We start from the raw sequence: 27,927 nt of genomic DNA on the forward strand, positions 1-27,927 counted from the left end.
CTCCCGTGACGTCACAGCTTGTGATTGGTTAATGGCGGCTATGTTGCCGGGACGCGGACCAATCACAAAGCCGGGACGTAATTTTAAAATCCTTAAGGACCTGAAATTACGTCACGGCTTGCTGTGATTGGTTGCCTCTCCCATGTGACTGCGACGCAACCAATCACAACGCCGGAACGTAATTTTAAAATCCTGAAGGACCTGAAATTACGTCACGGCTTGCTGTGATTGGTTGCGTCCCGGTCACATGGGCGGCACGCAACCAATCACAAGCCGGGACTCACGTAAAGGAAAGAAAAGCGCGAATTATAAACAAAGAACGCTGCCGCTTCCCTCAGTAAGGTGCAGGCTGCGTCGGAGAGGTGAGTATAGCAATATTTTTTATTTTAATTCTCTCTTTTACACATTTTTACATTAATGTTGTTTCGATACCGATACCCGATATCACAAAAATATCGGATCTCGGTATCGGAATTCCGATACAGCAAGTATCGGCCGATACCCGATACTTGCAGTATCGGAATGCTCAACACTAGTCACCATATAGTTTCCTTGTTTTTTGTGGCTTTTCTGTGTCCAACCGATGGTTTGACAGACAGACCAATCCAGAGAATCAGGTGAAGCTGTGTAGAAAGACTGGCTTCTTCTATTAGGCGAGGAGAATGTGTTCAGGGGAGCCTGTGCACTTTGGATGGAACAGCAACCTACTGCCAAACTGAATTGTGAGAGCAAGCTTAATTTATTTCTCTAGACTCCATTTTGGCTATTCTATTTTCATCTCCTGTTTTTTGCAATGAAGTTTGAGCCAGGGTGTGTGTTTTCAGATAAGTAGTCTCAGGTATTCCTGTGTCTAAAGGCTGGGTCACACTAAACGACTTACCAACGATCATGACCAGCGATACGACCTGGCTGTGATCGTTGGTAAGTCGTTGTGTGGTCGCTGGGGAGCTGTCACACAGACAGCTCTCTCCAGAGACCAACGATCAGGGGAACGACTTCTGCATCGTTGAAACTGTCTTCAACTATGCCAAAGTCCCCCTGCAGCACCCGGGTAACCAGGGTAAACATCGGGTTACTAAGTGCAGGGCCGCGCTTAGTAACCCGATATTTACCCTGGTTACCATTGTAAAAGTAAAAAAAAAAAAAAAAACCACTACATACTCACATTCTGATGTCTGTCACATCCCCCGCCGGCGTCCACAGGGTTAAAACTGCTTTTGGCAGGAGCGGTGCTAATTCACGCGCTGCTGCCGAGAGCTTCCCTGCACTGACTGTGTCAGCGCCGGCCATAAAGCAGAGCACAGCGGTGACATCACTGCTGTGCTCTGCTTTACAGCCGGCGCTGACACAGTCAGTGCAGGGAAGCTCTCGGCAGCAGCGCGTGCATAGCAGCGCTCCTGCTGAAAGCAGTTTTATCCCTGTGGACGCCGGGGGACATGACAGACATCAGAATGTATGTACTGTTTTTTTTTTTACTTTTACAATGGTAACCAGGGTAAATATCGGGTTACTAAGCGCTGCCCTGCATTTAGTAACCCGATATTTACCCTGGTTACAAGTGAACACATCGCTGGATCGGCGTCACACACGCCGATCCAGCGATGACAGCGGGTCATCAGCGACGAAATAAAGTTCTGGACTTCTAGCTCCGACCAGCGATATCACAGCGGGATCCAGATCGCTGCTGCATGTCAAACACAACGAGATCGCTATCCAGGACGCTGCAACGTCACGGATAGCTGTCGTTCTCGTTGGAAAGTCGCTCAGTGTGAAGGTACCTTAAGGGGACTTAGAGATAACATATAGGAAAGGAAAAGTAAGAGTCAGGCTATGTGCACACGTCAGGATTTCTTACAGAAATTTTCCTGACAAAAACCGGACATTTCTGCCAGAAATCCGCATGCGTTTTTTTCATATTTTTTTTCATGCGTTTTTGACGCGTTTTTTGTGCGTTTTTTCCCAAATGCGTAGAATTGCGGGAAAAACGCGGAAAATCCACAAAATTAATGAACATGCTGCTTTTTTTACCGCAATGCAAAAAAACGCACCATGTGCACAAAACATGCAGAATGAATTTTAAATGATAGGATGCATAATGTTTGCGTTTTTAATGCGTTTTTATAGCGTTTTTATCATGAAAAAACGCGAAAAAACCTGAACGTGTGCACATACCCTAACAACTAAAATCTTCAGTTGAGTTTAGACAGTATTAACTTTAGTAAATGAGATGTATGAATGCTAATGCCAGCCACATGTAGAGATAAGCTGAGCCACTTATATTGCTACAATGTTTGTCCAGTAAATGCCTATATATTAGTGACTGATGATGTAGTAAACAAAGATCTGATGTGATACCTAAGAGTGTATCAGCGTGGCACTTTCTGTGCACGTATTTGGATTTTTAAATTTAATTTTATTGTTATTATTTATTATTATTATTATTATTATTATTATTATTATTGCCCCATTTACTCCATGGTGCTTTACATGTGAAAAGGTTTATAATTATTTAAAAAATGCAATAATCTTGAATAATACAAGTAACCGACTGGTTATATGAGGGGAGAGGGGGGTTATCAAGAAGTAGAACAGGCTGCCATGACAGGTGGTGAGTTCTCCTTCAATGATAGTCTTCAAACAGAGTCTGGACAGACATCTGACTGGGATGATTTAGTGAATCCTGCATTGAGTAGGGGGTTGGACCAGATGATACAGGAGGTCCCTTCAAACTCTTCCATTCTATTATTGTATGATTCTAGGACCCTGGCTGCAAGGGCTCAAGTCTACAATTGATGTATGAGGATACAGAAGGTGTGGGTAGAGGTGGTTGTGAAGTGATATAGTGGAACAAGGTTGTAGGCTTGTCGGTAGAGGTGGGTCCTCAGGTTCTTTTTGAATGTTTTCACGGCAGGTGAGAGTCTGATATGTTGGGGTGGGAAGTTCCAGAGTTGTGGGATGCATGGGAAAAATCTATGCAATTATGGGAAGAGGAGATAATAGGGGAGCAGAGAAGGAGATCCTGTGAGGATCAGAGTTTTCATGCTGGTAAGTACCGGGAGAATAGGTGGCAGATGTTTGGAGGAGACAGGCTGTGGGTGGCTTTGTATGCCATGGTTAGGGTTTTGAAGAGGAGTGTCTGGGCAATGGGGAGCAAGTGAAGGGACTGACAGAGAGGCGAAGCTGAAGAATAGTGAGGGGACAGGTGGAGTGAGTGAATGTTAGAAAGGAGGCCAAAAAGCAGGAGATTGCAGTTGTCTAGGCGGGAGATGATGAGGGCATGCATTGGTGTTTTTGCAGATTCTAGATTAAGGAATGTACGAATACAAGAAATATTTTTGAGTTTTAGTCAATAGGAAGTGGAAAAGGATTGGATATGTGGCTTGAAGGAGAGATTAGAGTCCAGGGTTACCCCAAGATATTGAGCTTGCAGGACTGGAGAAAGTGAGAAGCCTTTGACTTTGATGGATAGGTCAGTTGGAGGGTGAGTGAGATGGGGAAAGATGACAAATTCTGTTTTGTCCATGTTAATCTTTATAAATCGAGCAGAGATGAAGAATGAAATACAGGACAGAAATTGTGGTATTTTTGTTAGTAAGTAGGTGATATTGTGTCCAGAGAAGTTGATCTGTGTGTCAAACTCATAGGACTCTATGATCTTCCCCAGGCCAAAATGGTAGATGGAGAAGAGTTGGGGTCCTAAAGCTAAACCTTGAGGGATACTGAGGGCAAGATAAGGAGGTGGTGTGTGAGTGTTGTAGTGTTGCTTGGATTTGGCAGTTAGTAGGTCATTGGTGACTTTAGTCAGGAAAATTTCAGTAGAATTGTGCAGTAAGAAGACAAACTGTAAGCGGTCAAAGTGGAAACAGGAGGAGAGGTGGGAAGACAGCTCAAGATGGATGGATTGTTCCAGTAATTTTGAAGCATAGGGAAGAAGTGATATGGGGCAATAGCTAGACACAGAGAATCAGTGAAGGGAGGGATTTTTGAGAATGGGTATGATTGAAGCATGTTGAATAGCTTTTTAGTGTTGTGTAGCAGGGAGGATATCAGAGATGAGAAGTAGTTTTGTTTTGTTGCAGTGAGTGTGGAATTGAAAGTAGTGAGGGACTGTTTGAATGTGATGAGAGCTCATTGGAGTGCGATCTTTTTCATGTCTGCTCAGCAGCCCAGGAAGCCCACGTCCATTCTTTAGTCAAGCTGGTTTGCAAGGGTTGCCAATGCAAACATTGGTAAATGTGAGGGGGCAAACAATTCAAGAGCTGTAGCTGTTGTGTTGTTATATAAAGTGGCATCTGCATCGTGTAAGAGACCTATGTCTGCAACAGAGAGAAGAGACTCAGAAAGTGAATGTAAATCAAAATGTTAGATTTTTCTGTGAGGGTGTGTAAGTTTGTGGGGTGGGGGATTGTGCACTGTTGTGGATTCTGTTTGTGGGCTCCCTCTGGTGGTTACTGCTGGTACTGGGTGACTTTGGTGGGTTGCGGCCTTTGGTTTCCACCTGTCCATCAGAGGCTGGGTGTTTCCTATTTTACCTGGCCTTTCTGTCATTCCCTTGCCGGCTATCAATGTATTCAGATGTGCTCTGTTTGGTTCCTGCCTACCTGCTCCCAGATCTTTCAGGATAAGCTAAGTGCTGATTTTCAGTTGTTTGGTTTTTTGTCCAGCTTGCTTATTATGTCTCTATGCTAGCTGGTAGCTCTCGTGGACTGAGGTTCTCCCCATGTGCCATGAGTTGGCACATGGGTTCTTGTAATCTCAGGATGGTTTTTTGATTAGAGTTTTTTGCTGACCGCTCAGACCCCTTTTGTATCGTTCTGCTTTCTAGTTTACAGCTGGCCTCAATTTGCTAAACCTATATATATCATCTCTATGTGTGTGCCTTCCTCTCATTTCACCGTCAATACATGTGGGGGGCAACTATACCTTTTGGGGTTCATCCCTCTGGAGGCAAGTGAGGTCTTTATTTTCTCTGCAGTACTAGTTAGTAGGGTTGAGCGAAACGGGTCGATCATTTTCAAAAGTCGCCGACTTTTGGCTAAGTCGGCGTCTCATGAAACCCGATCCGACCCCTGTGCTTGTCGGCCATGCGGTACGCGACTTTCGCGCCAAAGTCGCGTTTCAATGACGCGAAAAGCGCCATTTCTCAGCCAATGAAGGTGAACGCAGAGTGTGGGCAGCGTGATGACATAGATCCTGGTCCCCACCATCTTAGAGAAGGGCATTGCAGTGATTGGCTTGCTGTCTGCGGCGTCACAGGGGCTATAAAGGGGCGTTCCCGCCGACCGCCATCTTACTGCTGCTGATCTGAGCTTAGGGACAGGTTGCTGCCGCTTCATCAGAAGCAGGGAGAGCGTTAGGCAGGGTCCACTAACCACCAAACCGCTTGTGCTGCAGCGATTTCCACTGTCCAACACCACCTTCGGTGTGCAGGAACAGTGGAAGCTATTTTTTTTTTTTTTTCCCCTCAGCGCTGTAGCTCATTGGGCTGCCCTAGAAGGCTCCGTGATAGCTGTATTGCTGTGTGTACGCCACTGTGGAAACCAACTGCTTTTTTCAAAGCACATATCCTCTTGTTCCTTCCTTTCTGCACAGCTATCTTTTTTGTTTGTCCACACTTTTTATTTAATTTGTGCATCAGTCCACTCCTATTGCTGCCTGCCATACCTGGCTTACATTACTGCAGGGAGATAGTAATTGTAGGACAGTTTTTTTTTTTTTTTTGTTTTTTTTTTGTGGGAGATTAAGATTGGCATTTCTGCTACAGTGCCATCCCTGTGTGTGCCATCTCTCACTGAGTGGGCCATAGAAAGCCTATTTATTTTTTCCGTGATTTGTGTTCTAAAATCTACCTCAACACAGAAACACTACATCAATCAGTGGGAGAAAAATATTGGCCTCAGTCAGGGCTTGTGTGCCACTGCTGTGTGTGCGCTATCTCTCATTCAGTGGGCTATAGCAAGCCTATATTTTTTTTTTTTTTTTTTTTTTAATATTATTTGGTTTCAAAAGTCTCCCTGAAAAAAAAAAAAAACCTAAAAAAACAGTGGGAGAGTAATATTGCCCTTTCAGCTTGTGTGCCAGTCTTGACTCCTGGGTGTGCCACCTCTCTCCCTCTCATTCAGTGGGCCATAGAAAGCCTATTTATTTTTTTTTTTAAATATTATTGGGTTTCTAAAGTCTCCCTGAAAAAAACAAAAAATACATAAAAAAACAGTGGGAGAGTAATATTGCCCTTTCAGCTTGTGTGCCAGTCTTGACTCCTGGGTGTGCCACCTCTCTCCCTTTCATTCAGTGGGCCATAGAAAGCCTATTTATTTTTTTTTTTAAATATTATTGGGTTTCTAAAGTCTCCCTGAAAAAACAAAAAAAACCTAAAAAAACAGTGGGAGAGTAATATTGCCCTTTCAGCTTGTGTGCCAGTCTTGACTCCTGGGTGTGCCACCTCTCTCCCTCTCATTCAGTGGGCCATAGAAAGCCTATTTATTTTTTTTTTTAAATATTATTGGGTTTCTAAAGTCTCCCTGAAAAAAACAAAAAATACATAAAAAAACAGTGGGAGAGTAATATTGCCCTTTCAGCTTGTGTGCCAGTCTTGACTCCTGGGTGTGCCACCTCTCTCCCTCTCATTCAGTGGGCCATAGAAAGCCTTTTTTTTTTTTGGTTTTTTTAATATTATTTGGTTTCTAAAGTCTCCCTGAAAAAAACAAAAAAAACATAAAAAACAGTGGGAGAGTAATATTGCCCTTTCAGCTTGTGCGCCAGTCTTGACTCCTGGTTGTGCCACCTCTCTCTCTCTAATTGTGGGCCATAGAAAGCCTTTTTTTTTTTTTTAAATATTATTGGGTTTCTAAAGTCTCCCTGAAAAAACAAAAAATACATAAAAAAACAGTGGGAGAGTAATATTGCCCTTTCAGCTTGTGTGCCAGTCTTGACTCCTGGGTGTGCCACCTCTCTCCCTTTCATTCAGTGGGCCATAGAAAGCCTATTTATTTTTTCCGTGATTTGTGTTCTAAATTCTACCTCAACACAAAAACACTACATCAATCAGTGGGAGAAAAATATTGGCCTCAGTCAGGGCTTGTGTGCCACTGCTGTGTGTGCTATCTCTCATTCAGTGGGCTATAGCAAGCCTATTTTTTTTTTTTTTTTTTTTTTTTTAATATTATTTGGTTTCTAAAGTCTCCCTGAAAAAAAAAAAAACCTAAAAAAACAGTGGGAGAGTAATATTGCCCTTTCAGCTTGTGTGCCAGTCTTGACTCCTGGGTGTGCCACCTCTCTCCCTCTCATTCAGTGGGCCATAGAAAGCCTATTTATTTTTTTTTTTAAATATTATTGGGTTTCTAAAGTCTCCCTGAAAAAACAAAAAATACATAAAAAAACAGTGGGAGAGTAATATTGCCCTTTCAGCTTGTGTGCCAGTCTTGACTCCTGGGTGTGCCACCTCTCTCCCTTTCATTCAGTGGGCCATAGAAAGCCTATTTTTTTTTTTTTTTTAATATTATTTGGTTTCTAATTCTCCCTGAAAAAAAAAAAAAAACCTAAAAAAACAGTGGGAGAGTAATATTGCCCTTTCAGCTTGTGTGCCAGTCTTGACTCCTGGGTGTGTCACCTCTCTCCCTCTCATTCAGTGGGCCATAGAAAGCCTATTTATTTTTTTTTTTAAATATTATTGGGTTTCTAAAGTCTCCCTGAAAAAACAAAAAATACATAAAAAAACAGTGGGAGAGTAATATTGCCCTTTCAGCTTGTGTGCCAGTCTTGACTCCTGGGTGTGCCACCTCTGTCTCTCATTCAGTGGGCCATAGAAAGCCTTTTTTTTTTTTGGTTTTTTTAATATTATTTGGTTTCTAAAGTCTCCCTGAAAAAAACAAAAAAAACATAAAAAACAGTGGGAGAGTAATATTGCCCTTTCAGCTTGTGCGCCAGTCTTGACTCCTGGTTGTGCCACCTCTCTCTCTCTAATTGTGGGCCATAGAAAGCCTTTTTTTTTTTTTTTTTTAATATTATTTGGTTTCTAAAGTCTCCCTGAGAAAAAAAAATAAATAAATTAGGTGGGAGATTAATATTGACATTAGTGCTTGAGTGACAGTCCTGCGTGTGTGTCATCTCTGTGATTTTGTGCCACAGAAAACAGAGTGTGTAACATTGTGCCTGATTTTCCTTGTGGTCTCACCAACCTGTTAAGGGATATTGAAATCATACTGAAGTTATAGCTCACCGTGTAAGTTGTTTGATAGCAACAAATAAAGTTACTTTGGTTAAGATTTTAAAACAATGAGGAAGTCTGGTGCAAGAGGTCGTCGTGGGCGTTCATTGTCAGCTGGTAATGATGGTAGTGGTAGTGGAGCATCAGGTGGTCGTGGGGATAAAAATATTCCACCTAAGTCTGGAGCTGTGGAGCCAGTTTCGTCGTCAGGCTACACAAGGCCTCGAACGCTCTCTTTTCTGGGAGTAGGAAAACCGCTTTTAAAGGCGGAGCAGCAACAGCAAGTTTTGGCTTACATTGCAGACTCAGCCTCTAGCTCTTTTGCCTCCTCTTCCGAAACTGGTAAATGTAAAAGCAGCGCGTCGCTTGTGGATGTTCACGGTCAGGGACAAGTCGCTTCCTTGTCCTCCTCAGCAAAAACTACAACAAGAGAGAAGGATGCAGCAGGCGACACAACGGGTCACTCCATGGAGCTCTTTACACATACCGTCCCTGGCTTAGAAAGTGAAACATTTAACAGGCCATGCCCATTACAAGTATATTCTGACATGGAGTGCACTGATGCACAGCCACAGCCAGAGTACTATGCTGCTCCTTTGACTCAGACCACCACATTGCCCTCTCAGGGTACAGATCCACAATCAGACCCTGATGAGACTATGTTGCCCCGCCACGAACGCTATACCACCGACCGACACAGTGACACAGACGAAGTTGCACACGAGCTCGAAGAGGAGGTAATAGATGACCCAGTTATTGACCCCGATTGGCAGCCATTGGGGGAACAGGGTGCAGGCGGCAGTAGTTCAGAAGCGGAGGTGGAGGAGGGGCCGCAGCAGGCATCAACATCGCAACAGGTTCCATCTGCCGGGCCCGTATCTGGACCAAAACGCGTGTCAAAGCCAAAACCTGTTGGAGCACAGCGTTGCCATCCGGTTAAAGCTCAGTCTGCAATCCCTGAAAAGGGATCAGAGTCTAGGAAGAGTGCAGTCTGGCATTTTTTTAAACAACATCCAACTGATCAGCGCAAAGTCATCTGTCAAAAATGTTCAACTAGCTTAAGCAGAGGTCAGAATCTGAAAAGTCTAAATACTAGTTGCATGCATAGACACTTAACCACCATGCATTCTCAAGCCTGGACTAACTACCAAACGTCCCTCAAGGTTGTAGCACCCTCGGCCAATGAAGCTAGTCAGCAACGCAACATCCCTTCCGTCACTGTAAGGCCACCATTTTCCGCACCACCGGCAGTATCTGTGCAGGTTTCTTTGCCAGCCAAAAGCAGTCAGGGTCAGGGAATCACCAGTTTTGTAGGAGGAAATATTGCATGTAGGGCACCGGCGGAAACAATACCGTCTCCAACCGTCTCTCAGTCTGCCATGTCCACCGGCACACCCGAAAGTTCCACGATCTACAGCTCTCCAGTCCAGCTCACCCTACATGAGACTCTGGTTAGAAAAAGGAAGTACTTATCCTCGCATCCGCGTACACAGGGTTTTAACGCCCACATAGCTAGACTAATCTCGTTAGAGATGATGCCCTACCGGTTAGTTGAAAGCGAAGCTTTCAAAGCCCTGATGGAGTACGCTGAACCACGATACGAGCTACCCAGTCGACACTTTTTTTCCAGAAAAGCCATCCCAGCCCTGCACCAGCATGTTAAACAGCGCATCGTCCATGCACTCAGGCAATCTGTGAGTACAAAGGTGCACCTGACTACAGATGCATGGACCAGTAGGCATGGCCAGGGACGTTATGTGTCCATCACGGCACACTGGGTGAATGTGGTGGATGCAGGGTCCACAGGTGACATCAATTTAGGGACAGTTGTGCCTAGCCCACGGTCTAGGAAACAGTTGGCTGTAGGCGTTCGCACCCCCTCCTCCTCCTCCTCGTCCTCCTGCAGAAGCTACAGCTCTTCCACAGAACGCAGTCGGCCAACCACTCCATCGGCAGATGACACTGTTGCACACCAGTTGTCCCATTATGGGCCAGCTACTGCCAAGCGTCAGCAGGCTGTATTGGCTATGAAGTGTTTGGGCGACAACAGACACACCGCGGAAGTTCTGTCCGAGTTCTTGCAACAAGAAACGCAGTCGTGGCTGGGCACAGTAGATCTTGAGGCAGGCAAGGTAGTGAGTGATAACGGAAGGAATTTCATGGCTGCCATCTCCCTTTCCCAACTGAAACACATTCCTTGCCTGGCTCACACCTTAAACCTGGTGGTGCAGTGCTTATTGAAAACTTATCCTGGGTTCTCCGACCTGCTCCTCAAAGTGCGTGCACTTTGCTCACATATCCGACGTTCGCCTGTACACGCCAGCCGTATGCAGACCTATCAGCGGTCTTTGAACCTTCCCCAGCATCGCCTAATCATAGACGTTGCAACAAGGTGGAACTCAACACTGCACATGCTTCAGAGACTGTGCGAACAGAGGCGTGCTGTTATTTATTTGTGGGAGGATACACGGGCAGGCAGTAGGATGGCAGACATGGAGTTGTCAGGTGTGCAGTGGTCGAAGATACAAGACATGTGTCAAGTCCTTCAGTGTTTTGAGGAATGCACACGGCTGGTTAGTGCAGACAACGCCGTAATAAGCATGAGCATCCCCCTAATGCGTCTGCTGATGCAAAGTTTGACGCACATAAAGGAGCAGGCGTCTGCACCAGAGGAAGAGGGAAGCCTTGATGACAGTCAGCCATTGTCTGGTCAGGGCAGTGTACAGGACGAGGTAGCGGGCGAAGAGGAGGTGGAGGACGAGGAGGATGATGGGGATGAGTATATTTTTAATGCGGAAACTTTCACGGGGGCACAGGAAATTGGTTGCGTGTCACGGCCGGGTTCTGGTTTTTTGAGGGACACAAGTGACGTAGATTTGCCTGCAACTGCCCCTCAACCAATCACAACCGGAGATTTGACAAGTGGAACTTTGGCCCACATGGCGGATTATGCCTTACGTATCCTACAAAGGGACACACGCATTACGAAAATGATGAACGATGACGATTACTGGTTGGCCTGCCTCCTTGATCCACGCTATAAAGGCAAATTGCAAAATATTATGCCACATGAGAACTTGGAACTAATATTAGCAACCAAACAATCAACTCTTGTTGACCGTTTGCTTCAGGCATTCCCAGCACACAGCGCACGTGATCGTTCTCACACGAGCTCCAGGGGGCAGCAGACTAGGAGTGTTAGGGGTGCACACATCAGAAGTGGCGTTGGACAGAGGGGTTTTCTGACCAGGTTGTGGAGTGATTTTGCTATGACCGCAGACAGGACAGGTACTGCTGCATCAATTGAAAGTGACAGGAGACAACATTTGTCCAGTATGGTTACTAACTATTTTTCATCCCTTATCGATGTTCTCCCTCAACCGTCATTCCCATTTGATTACTGGGCCTCCAAATTAGACACCTGGCCAGAATTGGCAGAATATGCATTGCAGGAGCTTGCTTGCCCGGCAGCAAGTGTCCTATCAGAAAGAGTATTCAGTGCTGCAGGGTCAATATTAACCGAAAAAAGGACTCGTCTGGCTACCCAAAATGTTGACGATCTAACATTCATTAAAATGAACCACAACTGGATTTCAAAATCTTTTGCCCCACCTTGCCCGGCCGACACCTAGCTTTCCTATGAAAAGCTCTTGCCTGTGAATTACTTTTCTAATGTCTAATTTGCTGCTGCAGATTGTACAGCATACGACATGTTTACACCTCCCTAAATGGCCAAACTCCCCACACGGGGCCGTGGTATCGCGACTTGGCGCAAGCACCCGTGAGACTGCTGTTTGTCTGAAGAGGTGGGTGTGCTCGCTTTTGGTTGACGGCATTGCTACTGGGTCCCTCATAGTACAATGTAGTGTCTCTGGCGGTGGTGGTGCGCACCCAACGTCAGACACACCGTTGTAACATGAGTGGCCCTGGGGCGGTCCCGCCGGCCTCAAGAGAGTTCCCCCCTACCCCAGCTCAAACTGGGCTCTACTACGTGCAAAATTATGTCGCACAGCTCCACCAATCTTTAGTCTATTCGCTGACATCATTCAATGTCTGGCACTGACAATACAAATTTGTAGACATCTATGATGCAACTTAAAGTAGTCTGTGTCTGTGTCCTATATTGGCACCATTAAATAGTTACTGCCAAATTACTATGTCAGAAACACAGCAGATGAGCCCACCCCTGTACCTAAGTATGCCATCTTTTTTTTTGTTTTGGTTGTTTTGCGAGACATTAACATCTATTTATATTTTGGGAGTACTGGGACAGACACTCCTTGCACTACTCCTCCACTCAGCACCAAGCTGCCTGCCCGTGTATCCATGTAACCGCTGTAAAACTGCCATGAGCCTATTGTTTGTTATTTTAGGCCTTTGATAGCCTGTCTGCGGTCCCTACTCCTCCACTGACCACCAAGCTGCCTGCCCGTGTATCCATGTAACCGCTGTAAAACTGCCATGAGCCTATTGTTTGTTATTTTAGGCCTTTGAAGCCTTTCTGCGCTCCCTCCTTCCACTAGTCCTCCACTGACCAGACCACTGCTGCCCGTGTACCCCTGGAACCAATTTTAAAGTGCCTACAGCCAGCCCATTTTATTGTGTTAGGCCTTCGAAGCCTGTCTGCGGTCCATACTTCCACTAGGCCTCCACTGACCAGACCACTGCTGACCGTGTACCCCTGGAACCAATTTTAAAGTGCCTACAGCCAGCCCATTTTATTGTGTTAGGCCTTCGAAGCCTGTCTGCGGTCCATACTTTAAATACTCCTCCACTCAGCACCAAGCTGCCTGCCCGTGTATCCATGTAACCGCTGTAAAACTGCCATGAGCCTATTGTTTGTTATGTTAGGCCTTTGATAGCCTGTCTGCGGTCCCTACTTTAAATACTCCTCCACTCACCACCACCAAGCTGCCTGCCCGTGTATCCATGTAACCGCTGTGAAACTGCCATGAGCCTATTGTTTTTTTATGTTAGGCCTTTGATAGCCTGTCTGCGGTCCCTACTTTAAATACTCCTCCACTCACCACCACCAAGCTGCCTGCCCGTGTATCCATGTAACCGCTGTAAAACTGCCATGAGCCTATTGTTTGTTATGTTAGGCCTTTGAAGCCTTTCTGCGCTCCCTCCTTCCACTAGTCCTCCACTGACCAGACCACTGCTGCCCGTGTACCCCTGGAACCAATTTTAAAGTGCCTACAGCCAGCCCATTTTATTGTGTTAGGCCTTCGAAGCCTGTCTGCGGTCCATACTTCCACTAGTCCTCCACTGACCAGACCACTGCTGCCCGTGTACCCCTGGAACCAATTTTAAAGTGCCTACAGTCAGCCCATTTTATTGTGTTAGGCCTTCGAAGCCTGTCTGCGGTCCATACTTCCACTAGGCCTCCACTGACCAGACCACTGCTGCCCGTGTACCCCTGGAACCAATTTTAAAGTGCCTACAGCCAGCCCATTTTATTGTGTTAGGCCTTCGAAGCCTGTCTGCGGTCCATACTTCCACTAGTCCTCCACTGACCAGACCACTGCTGCCCGTGTACCCCTGGAACCAATTTTAAAGTGCCTACAGCCAGCCCATTTTATTGTGTTAGGCCTTCGAAGCCTGTCTGCGGTCCATACTTCCACTAGGCCTCCACTGACCAGACCACTGCTGCCCGTGTACCCCTGGAACCAATTTTAAAGTGCCTACAGCCAGCCCATTTTATTGTGTTAGGCCTTCGAAGCCTGTCTGCGGTCCATACTTCCACTAGGCCTCCACTGACCAGACCACTGCTGCCCGTGTACCCCTGGAACCAATTTTAAAGTGCCTACAGCCAGCCCATTTTATTGTGTTAGGCCTTCGAAGCCTGTCTGCGGTCCATACTTTAAATACTCCTCCACTCACCACCAAGCTGCCTGCCCGTGTATCCATGTAACCGCTGTAAAACTGCCATGAGCCTATTGTTTGTTATGTTAGGCCTTTGATAGCCTGTCTGCGGTCCTTACTTTAAATACTCCTCCACTCACCACCTAGCTGCCTGTGTATCCATGTAACCGATGTAAAACTGCCATGACTGCCTACTGTTTGTTATTTTAGGCCTTTGATAGCCTGTCTGCGGCCCCTACTTGCAATACTCCTCCACTGACCACAATGCTGCCTGGAGTGCCTGCCTGTGTATCCATGTAACCGATGTAAAACTGCCATGACTGCCTACTGTTTGTTATTTTAGGCCTTTGATAGCCTGTCTGCGGCCCCTACTTGCAATACTCCTCCACTGAGCACAATGCTGCCTGGAGTGCCTGCCTGTGTATCCATGTAACCGATGTAAAACTGCCATGACTGCCTACTGTTTGTTATTTTAGGCCTTTGATAGCCTGTCTGCAGCCCCTACTTGCAATACTCCTCCACTGACCACACCAATGCTGCCCGTGTACCCCTGGAACCTATTTAAAAGTTCATAGAGCCTAGTTATATATTTTATTTACTATTAATAAGGCCATGATGGACTACGCTGTACCACGCTACAAGCTAACCAGTCGACACTTCTTTTGCGAGAAAAGCCATCCCAACCCTCCACCAGCATGTAGAAGACCGCATTGTCCATGCACTCTGGCAATCTGTGAGTACAAAGGTGCACCTGACAACAGACGCATGGACCTGTAGGCATGGCCACGGAAGATTACGTGTCCATTACGGCGCAATGGGTTAATGTGGTGGATGCATGGTCCACAGGGGACAGCCTACTAAGTCTGTCTGCAGTCCCTAATTCAAATTGTCCTCCACTGTCTAAATCGGAACTTCCACCTTCTGGCTTTCGGCCTATAGTATCAGAAATTAAACTGCATTTGGCCTTCAACTTTGGTTAGGGCCTACTAACGGCTTCTGCCCCTCCCTGGTGTTGCCCTCAACTAAATAAAGCTGAGCTTCAACCTTCCGGCTCTCATTATGTGGTTTTAAAAAAAAAAATGGTGGTTAGGGCCTACTAACGGCTTCTGCCCCTCCCTGGTGTTGTCCTCAACTAAATAAAGCTGAGCTTCAACCTTCCGGCTCTCATTAAGTGGTTTTTAAAAAAAAATGGTGGTTAGGGCCTACTAACGGCTTCTGCCCCTCCCTGGTGTTGTCCTCAACTAAATAAAGCTGAGCTTCAACCTTCCGGCTCTCATTAAGTGGTTTTAAAAAAAAAAAAATTGGTGGTTAGGGCCTACTAACGGCTTCTGCCCCTCCCTGGTGTTGTCCTCAACTAAATAAAGCTGAGCTTCAACCTTCCGGCTCTCATTATGTGGTTTAAAAAAAAAAAATGGTGGTTAGGGCCTACTAACGGCTTCTGCCCCTCCCTGGTGTTGTCCTCAACTAAATAAAGCTGAGCTTCAACCTTCCGGCTCTCATTAAGTGGTTTTAAAAAAAAAATGGTGGTTAGGGCCTACTAACGGCTTCTGCCCCTCCCTGGTGTTGTCCTCAACTAAATAAAGCTGAGCTTCAACCTTCCGGCTCTCATTAAGTGGTTTTAAAAAAAAAATGGTGGTTAGGGCCTACTAACGGCTTCTGCCCCTCCCTGGTGTTGTCCTCAACTAAATAAAGCTGAGCTTCAACCTTCCGGCTCTCATTAAGTGGTTTTAAAAAAAAAATGGTGGTTAGGGCCTACTAACGGCTTCTGCCCCTCCCTGGTGTTGTCCTCAACTAAATAAAGCTGAGCTTCAACCTTCCGGCTCTCATTAAGTGGTTTTAAAAAAAAAAAAAATGGTGGTTAGGGCCTACTAACGGCTTCTGCCCCTCCCTGGTGTTGTCCTCAACTAAATAAAGCTGAGCTTCAACCTTCCGGCTCTCATTAAGTGGTTTTAAAAAAAAAATGGTGGTTAGGGCCTACTAACGGCTTCTGCCCCTCCCTGGTGTTGTCCTCAACTAAATAAAGCTGAGCTTCAACCTTCCGGCTCTCATTATGTGGTTTTAAAAAAAAAAATGGTGGTTAGGGCCTACTAACGGCTTCTGCCCCTCCCTGGTGTTGTCCTCAACTAAATAAAGCTGAGCTTCAACCTTCCGGCTCTCATTATGTGGTTTTAAAAAAAAAAATGGTGGTTAGGGCCTACTAACGGCTTCTGCCCCTCCCTGGTGTTGTCCTCAACTAAATAAAGCTGAGCTTCAACCTTCCGGCTCTCATTAAGTGGTTTTAAAAAAAAAATGGTGGTTAGGGCCTACTAACGGCTTCTGCCCCTCCCTGGTGTTGTCCTCAACTAAATAAAGCTGAGCTTCAACCTTCCGGCTCTCATTAAGTGGTTTTAAAAAAAAAATGGTGGTTAGGGCCTACTAACGGCTTCTGCCCCTCCCTGGTGTTGTCCTCAACTAAATAAAGCTGAGCTTCAACCTTCCGGCTCTCATTAAGTGGTTTTAAAAAAAAAAAAAATGGTGGTTAGGGCCTACTAACGGCTTCTGCCCCTCCCTGGTGTTGTCCTCAACTAAATAAAGCTGAGCTTCAACCTTCCGGCTCTCATTAAGTGGTTTTAAAAAAAAAATGGTGGTTAGGGCCTACTAACGGCTTCTGCCCCTCCCTGGTGTTGTCCTCAACTAAATAAAGCTGAGCTTCAACCTTCCGGCTCTCATTAAGTGGTTTTAAAAAAAAAATGGTGGTTAGGGCCTACTAACGGCTTCTGCCCCTCCCTGGTGTTGTCCTCAACTAAATAAAGCTGAGCTTCAACCTTCCGGCTCTCATTATGTGGTTTTAAAAAAAAAAATGGTGGTTAGGGCCTACTAACGGCTTCTGCCCCTCCCTGGTGTTGTCCTCAACTAAATAAAGCTGAGCTTCAACCTTCCGGCTCTCATTATGTGGTTTTAAAAAAAAAAATGGTGGTTAGGGCCTACTAACGGCTTCTGCCCCTCCCTGGTGTTGTCCTCAACTAAATAAAGCTGAGCTTCAACCTTCCGGCTCTCATTATGTGGTTTAAAAAAAAAAAATGGTGGTTAGGGCCTACTAACGGCTTCTGCCCCTCCCTGGTGTTGTCCTCAACTAAATAAAGCTGAGCTTCAACCTTCCGGCTCTCATTATGTGGTTTTAAAAAAAAAAAAAATGGTGGTTAGGGCCTACTAACGGCTTCTGCCCCTCCCTGGTGTTGTCCTCAACTAAATAAAGCTGAGCTTCAACCTTCCGGCTCTCATTAAGTGGTTTTAAAAAAAAAATGGTGGTTAGGGCCTACTAACGGCTTCTGCCCCTCCCTGGTGTTGTCCTCAACTAAATAAAGCTGAGCTTCAACCTTCCGGCTCTCATTATGTGGTTTTAAAAAAAAAATGGTGGTTAGGGCCTACTAACGGCTTCTGCCCCTCCCTAGTGTTGCCCTCAACTAAATAAAGCTGAGCTTCAACCTTCTGCTCCAAATTACCATTTTAAAAAATGCAATAGGCTTTTCCGGCCTACTAAAGGTGTCTGCCCCTCCCTGGTGTTGTCCTCAACTGAACAAAGCTGAGCTTCCACATTCTGGCTTTCGCCCTATACTATCAGATATTAAACTGCATTTGGCCTACTAGTGTGGTTAGGCCCTTGAAACAGTGTCTGCTGCTCTTGGGTTTGCTACTCCACTGAACAAAGCAATGCCGCCTGTTTAGTCCTGTTACCAATTTTGAACTGCATGTAGCCTACTTTATTCTTTGGCCCTATATCTGTTTCCTCCTCATCCTGCCCATTGCCCAGCCACTGCTAAATGAGTCTGCTGGTACATTGACCTAGACCACTACATTCCCCTTGTACTCTACACAGCCAGAATCTGTCCCTGCTGAAAGTAAGGTTCCCCTTCCCGCATGTTATACCACCTTACACAGGGACAAAGAGGAAGGTGCAGATGAAAGTGCAGGTTCCTTCATCAGGTGGGGGGGCATACTCGTTGGCGACGTCACTGGCACAGGGCCCCTCAGAGTACGCAAAAGTGTCGCTGCTGGTGGGAGGCGCCCCCGCCATGCAAACACACCGCCGTACTTTGAGGGGCCCTGTGCCAGTGGCAATGCGAACGAGTGGGCCCCCCCTGCTTGCTCAGGATCACAGCACTTGCAACTTTTAAATACTTACCTTTCCCTGCAACACCGCCGTGACGTAGTCCGCATTTCCTGGGCCCACGAAAAACTTGAGCCAGCCCTACTCCCCCCACAACTTTCCCCCAATTCCCTATGCCCAACTATTATTATACAGTTAATTAAGATTGGCAAGCTTCAGAAACAAGAATGGATGTTTTTGGCATTAAAATGGGCACTGTAGGTGTTTTCCTGGCCTCCACTCACTGCCGACTATGCTTCCCCATTGACTTGCATTGGGTTTCGTGTTTCGGTCGATCCCCGACTTTTAGCGATAATCGGCCGACTGCACTCGACTCGACTCTGGACAAAATCGGGTTTCCCAAAACCCTACTCGATCTTAAAAAAATGAAAGTCGCTCAACCCTACTAGTTAGCTCTTAGGCTGGTGCGTGGCGTCTAGAACCAACGTAGGCACGCTCCCTGGCTATCTCTAGTTGCGTTTGTCAGGCGTAGGGCAGCGGTCAGCCCAGGTTCCATCACCCTAGAGCTCGTCCGTTATATATTTGTACCTTGCTTGTCCTGTGCTATCCCTAGCCATTGGGGATTCATGACAGTATAGCCGGCCCACAAAGTGTTAATTGTTTGGGCTGAAGCAGGAGAAAAAGAAGTGTTTAAGGGAAAATTTTATTTATTTTTTTTTCTTCCCTTCAGAGTTTTGCTGCCTAGTCCTTAATTGCTGTCTAGCTGCTTCTTACCTCCTCTTAACCCTTGAATGGCTCTGATCTTAGCTGTTTAACATGGATGTCCAGAGTTTGGCTTCCAGCCTGAGTAATCTCGCGGCAAAAGTTCAAAACATACAGGATTTTGTTGTTCACACTCCCATGTCTGAACCTAGAATTCCTATTCCAGAGTTCTTCTCTGGAGATAGATCTACCTTCCTGAATTTCAGGAACAATTGTAAATTGTTTCTTTCTTTAAAATCTCGCTCCTCTGGAGACCCTGCTCAACAGGTCAGGATTGTAATATCTTTCCTGCGGGGCGACTGTCATGATTCTCAATGGCGAGAGAACATAGCCCAGCATATATGAGAACTAGCTCTTGGAAGATGGAAACTATACTGACCATGAACTAAACCTGCCGCACAACTAGAAGTGGCCGGGTAGCATGCCTACGTTTTTTAACCCTAGATGCCCAGCGCCAGCCGGAGAACTACCTAATCCTAGCAGAGGAAAAGACAGTCCTGGCTCACCTCTAGAGAAATTTTCCCAAAAGGCAGACAGAGGCCCCCACATATATTGGTGGTGATTTTAGAAGAAATGACAAACGTAGTAAGAAAATAGGTTTAGCAAAATCGAGGTCCGCTTTCTAGATAGCAGGAAGACAGAAAGGACACTTTCATGGTCAGCAGAAAACCCTATCAAAACACCATCCAGAAATTCCTTTAAGACTCTAGCATTAACTCATAACACCAGAGTGGCAATTTCCGATCACAAGAGCTTTCCAGACACAGTAACGAAACAGCAGCTGTGAACAGGAACAAAATGCAAAAACACACAAGGACAAAAGTCCAACTTAGCTGGGAGTTGTCTAGTAGCAGGAACAAGCACAGAAGGCTTCTGATTACATTGTTGACCGGCAAGAAACTGACAGAGGAGCAAGGTTATATAGCGACTCCCACATCCTGATAGGAGCAGGTGAACAGAGGGGATGATGCACACAAGTTCAATTCCACAAGTGGCCACCGGGGGAGCCCAGAATCCAATTTCACAACAGTACCCCCCCTCAAGGAGGGGGCACCGAACCCTCACCAGAACCACCAGGGCGATCAGGATGAGCCCTATGAAAGGCACGGACAAGATCGGAGGCATGAACATCAGAGGCAGTGACCCAAGAATTATCCTCCTGACCGTATCCCTTCCATTTGACCAGATACTGGAGTCTCCGTCTGGAAACACGAGAGTCTAAGATCTTTTCCACAACGTACTCCAACTCACCCTCAACCAACACCGGAGCAGGAGGCTCAACGGAAGGCACAACCGGTACCTCATACCTGCGCAACAATGACCGATGAAAAACATTATGAATCGAAAAGGATGCAGGGAGGTCCAAACGGAAGGACACAGGGTTAAGAATCTCCAATATCTTGTACGGGCCGATGAACCGAGGCTTAAACTTAGGAGAAGAAACCCTCATAGGGACAAAACGAGAAGACAACCACACCAAGTCCCCAACACAAAGCCGAGGACCAACACGACGACGGCGGTTGGCAAAAAGCTGAGTCTTCTCCTGGGACAACTTCAAATTGTCCACCACCTGCCCCCAAATCTGATGCAACCTCTCCACCACAGCATCCACTCCAGGACAATCCGAAGATTCCACTTGACCGGAGGAAAATCGAGGATGAAACCCCAAATTACAGAAAAACGGGGACACCAAGGTGGCAGAGCTGGCCCGATTATTGAGGGCGAACTCCGCCAAAGGCAAAAAAGCAACCCAATCATCCTGATCCGCAGACACAAAACACCTCAAATATGTCTCCAAGGTCTGATTAGTCCACTCGGTCTGGCCATTAGTCTGAGGATGGAAAGCAGACGAAAAAGACAAATCTATGCCCATCCTAGCACAGAATGCCCGCCAAAATCTAGACACGAATTGGGTCCCTCTGTCAGAAACGATATTCTCAGGAATACCATGCAAACGAACAACATTTTGAAAAAACAGAGGAACCAACTCGGAAGAAGAAGGCAACTTAGGCAAGGGAACCAGATGGACCATCTTAGAGAAACGGTCACACACCACCCAGATGACAGACATCTTCTGAGAAACAGGCAGATCCGAAATAAAATCCATCGAGATGTGCATCCAAGGCCTCTTCGGGATAGGCAAGGGCAACAACAATCCACTAGCCCGAGAACAACAAGGCTTGGCCCGAGCACAAACGTCACAAGACTGCACAAAGCCTCGCACATCTCGTGACAGGGAAGGCCACCAGAAGGACCTTGCCACCAAATCCCTGGTACCAAAGATTCCAGGATGACCTGCCAACGCAGAAGAATGGACCTCAGAGATGACTCTACTGGTCCAATCATCAGGAACAAACAGTCTACCAGGTGGGCAACGATCAGGTCTATCCGCCTGAAACTCCTGCAAGGCCCGCCGCAGGTCTGGAGAAACGGCAGACAATATCACTCCATCTTTAAGGATACCTGTGGGCTCAGAATTACCAGGGGAGTCAGGCTCAAAACTCCTAGAAAGGGCATCCGCCTTAACATTCTTAGAACCCGGTAGGTACGACACCACAAAATTAAACCGAGAGAAAAACAACGACCAGCGCGCCTGTCTAGGATTCAGGCGCCTGGCAGACTCAAGGTAAATTAAATTTTTGTGGTCAGTCAATACCACCACCTGATGTCTGGCCCCCTCAAGCCAGTGACGCCACTCCTCAAAAGCCCACTTCATGGCCAAAAGCTCCCGATTCCCAATATCATAATTCCGCTCGGCGGGCGAAAATTTACGGGAAAAAAAAGCACAAGGTCTCATCACGGAGCAGTCGGAACTTCTCTGCGACAACACCACCCCAGCTCCGATTTCAGAAGCGTCGACCTCAACCTGAAAAGGAAGAGCAACATCAGGCTGACGCAACACTGGGGCGGAAGAAAAGCGGCGCTTGAGCTCCCGAAAGGCCTCCACAGCATCAGGGGACCAATCAGCAACATCAGCACCCTTCTTAGTCAAATCAGTCAATGGTTTTACAACATCAGAAAAACCAGCAATAAATCGACGATAAAAGTTAGCAAAGCCCAAAAATTTCTGAAGACTCTTAAGAGAAGAGGGTTGCGTCCAATCACCAATAGCCTGAACCTTGACAGGATCCATCTCGATGGAAGAGGGGGAAAAAATGTATCCCAAGAAAGAAATCTTTTGAACCCCAAAAACACACTTAGAACCCTTCACACACAAGGAATTAGACCGCAAAACCTGAAAAACCCTCCTGACCTGCTGGACATGAGAGTCCCAGTCATCCGAAAAAATCAGAATATCATCCAGATACACAATCATAAATTTATTCAAATAATCGCGGAAAATGTCATGCATAAAGGACTGGAAGACTGAAGGGGCATTTGAAAGACCAAAAGGCATCACCAAATACTCAAAATGGCCCTCGGGCGTATTAAATGCGGTTTTCCACTCATCCCCCTGCTTGATTCGCACCAAATTATACGCCCCACGGAGATCAATCTTAGAGAACCACTTGGCCCCCTTTATACGAGCAAACAAATCAGTAAGCAGTGGTAACGGATATTGATATTTAACCGTGATTTTATTCAAAAGTCGATAATCAATACACGGCCTCAAAGAGCCGTCTTTCTTAGACACAAAGAAAAAAACGGCTCCTAAGGGAGATGACGAAGGACGAATATGTCCCTTTTCCAAGGACTCCTTTATATATTCTCGCATAGCAGCGTGTTCAGGCACAGACAGATTAAATAAACGACCCTTAGGGTATTTACTACCCGGAATCAAGTCTATGGCACAATCGCACTCCCGGTGCGGAGGTAGTGAACCAACCTTGGGTTCTTCAAAAACGTCACGAAAGTCAGACAAGAATTCAGGAATCTCAGAGGGAATAGATGATGAAATGGAAACCAAAGGTACGTCCCCATGAGTTCCTTTACATCCCCAGCTTAACACAGACATAGCTCTCCAGTCGAGGACTGGGTTATGAGATTGCAGCCATGGCAATCCCAGCACCAAAACATCATGTAGATTATACAGCACCAGAAAGCGAATAACCTCCTGGTGATCCGGATTAACACGCATAGTCACTTGTGTCCAGTATTGTGGTTTATTACTAGCCAATGGGGTGGAGTCAATCCCTTTCAGAGGTATCGGAGCCTCCAGTGGCTCCAAATCATACCCACAGCGTTTGGCAAAGGACCAATCCATAAGACTCAAAGCAGCGCCAGAGTCGACATAGGCGTCCGCGGTAATAGATGACAAAGAACAAATCAGGGTCACAGATAGAATAAACTTAGACTGTAAAGTGCTAATTGAAACAGACTTGTCAGGCTTCTTAGTACGCTTAAAGCATGCTGATATAACATGAGTTGAATCACCACAATAGAAGCACAACCCATTTTTTCGTCTAAAATTCTGCCGCTCGCTTCTGGACATAATTCTATCACATTGCATATTTTCTGGCGTTTTCTCAGTAGACACCGCCAAATGGTGCACAGGTTTGCGCTCCCGCAGACGCCTATCGATCTGAATAGCCATCGTCATGGACTCATTCAGACTCGCAGGCACAGGGAACCCCACCATAACATCTTTAATGGCATCAGAGAGACCTTCTCTGAAAATCGCCGCCAGGGCGCACTCATTCCACTGAGTAAGCACAGACCATTTGCGGAATTTTTGGCAGTATATTTCAGCTTCATCTTGCCCCTGAGACAAGGACATTAAGGCCTTTTCCGCCTGAAGCTCTAAATGAGGTTCCTCATAAAGCAACCCCAAGGCCAGAAAAAATGCATCCACATTGAGCAACGCAGGATCCCCTGGTGCCAATGCAAAAGCCCAGTCTTGAGGGTCGCCCCGGAGCAAGGAAATTACAATCCTGACCTGCTGTGCAGGGTCTCCGGCAGAGCGAGACTTCAGGGACAAAAACAATTTGCAATTATTTTTAAAATTTTGAAAGTGAGATCTATTCCCCGAGAAGAATTTAGGCAAAGGAATTCTAGGCTCAGACATAGGTGCATGAACAACAAAATCTTGCAAATTTTGTACCTTTGTGGCGAGATTATTCAAACCTGTAGCTACACTCTGAAGATCCATTTGAAACAGGTGAACACAGAGCCATTCAAGGTTTAGAAGGAGAGAAAGAGAGGAAGGCTGCAGTATAAGCAGACTAGCAAGTGATTCAATTAAGAGCACACTCAGAACTAGAGGAAAAAAAAAAAAAAAAAATTGTAGCAGACTTCTTTTTTCTCTCCTTTCTCAGCCAGTAATTTAACCCTTTTTTGGGCCGGTCAAACTGTCATGATTCTCAATGGCGAGAGAACATAGCCCAGCATATATGAGAACTAGCTCTTGGAAGATGGAAACTATACTGACCATGAACTAAACCTGCCGCACAACTAGAAGTGGCCGGGTAGCATGCCTACGTTTTTTAACCCTAGATGCCCAGCGCCAGCCGGAGAACTACCTAATCCTAGCAGAGGAAAAGACAGTCCTGGCTCACCTCTAGAGAAATTTTCCCAAAAGGCAGACAGAGGCCCCCACATATATTGGTGGTGATTTTAGAAGAAATGACAAACGTAGTAAGAAAATAGGTTTAGCAAAATCGAGGTCCGCTTTCTAGATAGCAGGAAGACAGAAAGGACACTTTCATGGTCAGCAGAAAACCCTATCAAAACACCATCCAGAAATTCCTTTAAGACTCTAGCATTAACTCATAACACCAGAGTGGCAATTTCCGATCACAAGAGCTTTCCAGACACAGTAACGAAACAGCAGCTGTGAACAGGAACAAAATGCAAAAACACACAAGGACAAAAGTCCAACTTAGCTGGGAGTTGTCTAGTAGCAGGAACAAGCACAGAAGGCTTCTGATTACATTGTTGACCGGCAAGAAACTGACAGAGGAGCAAGGTTATATAGCGACTCCCACATCCTGATAGGAGCAGGTGAACAGAGGGGATGATGCACACAAGTTCAATTCCACAAGTGGCCACCGGGGGAGCCCAGAATCCAATTTCACAACAGGCGACCCTCAGAATTGGGCATTTGCATTGGCACCAGGGGATCCTGCATTGCTCAGTGTGGATGCGTTTTTTCTGGCATTGGGATTGCTCTATGAGGAACCCAACCTGGAGATTCAGGCTGAAAAGGCTTTGTTAGCCCTCTCTCAGGGGCATGATGAAGCGGAAATATATTGTCAAAAATTTCGGAAATGGTCGGTGCTTACTCAGTGGAATGAGTGCGCCCTGGCTGCAAACTTCAGAAATGGTCTTTCTAAGGCCATTAAGGATATTATGGTGGGGTTCGCTATGCCTACAGGTCTGAATGAGTCTATGGCTATGGCCATTCAGATTGATCGGCGTTTACGGGAGCGCAAACCCGTGCACCAGTTGGCGGTGTCTTCTGAACAGGCACCGGAGACTATGCAATGTGATAGAATTCAGTCCAGAAGTGAACGGCAAAATTATAGGCGGAAAAATGGATTGTGTTTTTATTGTAGTGATTCAGCTCATGTTATATCAGCATGCTCTAAACGCACAAAAAAGCTTGATAAATCTTTTGCCATTGGTACTCTGCAGCCTAAGTTCATTTTGTCTGTGACTCTGATTTTTTCACTGTCTTCCATTTCCGTTGATGCCTATGTGGATTCGGGCGCTGCCCTGAGTCTTATGGATTGGTCATTTGCTAAACGCTGCGGTTTTAGTCTGGAGCCTCTGGAAGTTCCTATTCCTCTGAAGGGAATTGACTCTACACCATTGGCTATGAATAAACCGCAGTATTGGACACAAGTGACCATGCGCATGACTCCCGTTCATCAGGAGGTGATTCGCTTCCTTGTACTGTATAATTTACATGATGTACTAGTGCTTGGTCTGCCATGGTTACAAACTCATAATCCTGTCCTGGACTGGAAAACAATGTCTGTGTTGAGCTGGGGATGTCAGGGGGTTCATGATGGTGCACCTCCGATTTCAATCGCTTCATCTACTCCTTCTGAGATCCCTGAGTTTTTGTCTGACTATAGGGATGTTTTTGAGGAGCCTAAGCTCAATTCGCTCCCTCCTCATAGAGATTGTGACTGTGCTATAGAATTGATTCCTGGCAGTAAGTTCCCTAAGGGTCGTTTATTTAATCTGTCACTGCCAAAGCATACTGCTATGCGGAATTATATTAAGGAGTCCTTGGAAAAGGGACATATTCGTCCATCTTCGTCCCCTCTGGGAGCAGGTTTTTTTTTCGTGGCAAAAAAAGATGGTTCCCTGAGGCCTTGTATAGATTATCGCCTTCTGAATAAGATTACAGTCAAATATCAGTATCCATTGCCATTATTGACTGATTTGTTTGCTCGCATTAAGGGGGCTAGGTGGTTCACTAAGATAGTGTTGTGAATTTGCTTTTTGCTCCCTCTAGTGGTTACTAGTTTTTTGACTCTGGTTTTTCTGTCATTCCTTTTATCCACACCTGGGTCGTTAGTTAGGGGTGTTGCTATATAAGCTCCCTGGACCTTCAGTTCAATGCCTGGCAACGTAGTTATCAGAGCTAGTCTGCTGTGCTCTTGTCTACTGATCCTGGTTCCAGTTATATCAGCTAAGTCTGCCTTTTGCTTTTTGCTATTTGTTTTGGTTTTGTATTTTTGTCCAGCTTGTTCCAAATCTATATCCTGACCTTTTCTGGAAGCTCTAGGGGGCTGGTGTTCTCCCCCCGGACCGTTAGACGGTTCGGGGGTTCTTGAATTTCCAGTGTGGATTTTGATAGGGTTTTTGTTGACCATATAAGTTACCTTTCTTTATTCTGCTATCAGTAAGCGGGCCTCTCTGTGCTAAACCTGATTCATTTCTGTGTTTGTCATTTCCTCTTACCTCACCGTCATTATTTGTGGGGGGCTTCTATCCAGCTTTGGGGTCCCCTTCTCTGGAGGCAAGAAAGGTCTTTGTTTTCCTCTACTAGGGGTAGCTAGATTCTCCGGCTGGCGCGTGTCATCTAGAATCAACGTAGGAATGATCCCCGGCTACTTCTAGTGTTGGCGTTAGGAGTAGATATATGGTCAACCCAGTTACCACTGCCCTATGAGCTGGATTTTTGTATTCTGCAGACTTCCACGTTCCTCTGAGACCCTCGCCATTGGGGTCATAACAGTTTGCCAGGCCCGTATTAAATGTTTAATGCATTGCAGAAGAGGGATTATAAGAAAGAAGATTCTGAGTTTTTTTTTTTTTTTCTTCTTCCCCTTTACCTCAGAGTGGCTATGCTTGCTGCAGACATGAATGTCCAGACCTTGATTACAAGTGTGGACCAGCTGGCTACTCGTGTGCAGGGCATACAAGACTATGTTATCAGAAATCCTAGGTCAGAACCTAAAATACCGATTCCTGAACTGTTTTCCGGAGACAGGTTTAAGTTTAGGAATTTCGTGAATAATTGTAAATTGTTTTTGTCCCTGAGACCCTGTTCATCTGGAGATTCTGCTCAGCAAGTAAAAATTGTTATTTCGTTCTTACGGGGCGACCCTCAGGATTGGGCTTTTTCGCTGGCGCCAGGAGATCCGGCATTGGCTGATCTTGATGCGTTTTTTCTGGCGCTCGGTTTACTTTATGAGGAACCCAATCTTGAGATTCAGGCAGAAAAGGCCTTGCTGGCTATGTCTCAGGGGCAGGACGAGGCTGAAGTGTATTGCCAAAAATTTCGGAAATGGTCCGTGCTGACACATTGGAACGAGTGTGCACTGGCCGCTAATTTTAGAAATGGCCTTTCTGAAGCCATTAAGAATGTTATGGTGGGTTTTCCCATTCCCACAGGTCTGAATGATACTATGGCACTGGCTATTCAAATTGACCGGCGGTTGCGGGAGCGCAAAACCGCAAATTCCCTCATGGTGTTGTCTGAACAGACACCTAATTCGGTGAAATGTGATAGAAAAACCGCAAATTCCCTCATGGTGTTGTCTGAACAGACACCTGATTTAATGCAATGTGATAGAATCCTGACTAGAAATGAGCGGAAAATTCATAGACG

This window comes from Ranitomeya variabilis, chromosome 1, assembly GCF_051348905.1.
Source record: "Ranitomeya variabilis isolate aRanVar5 chromosome 1, aRanVar5.hap1, whole genome shotgun sequence".
In the NCBI taxonomy this organism is placed as follows: domain Eukaryota; kingdom Metazoa; phylum Chordata; class Amphibia; order Anura; family Dendrobatidae; genus Ranitomeya; species Ranitomeya variabilis.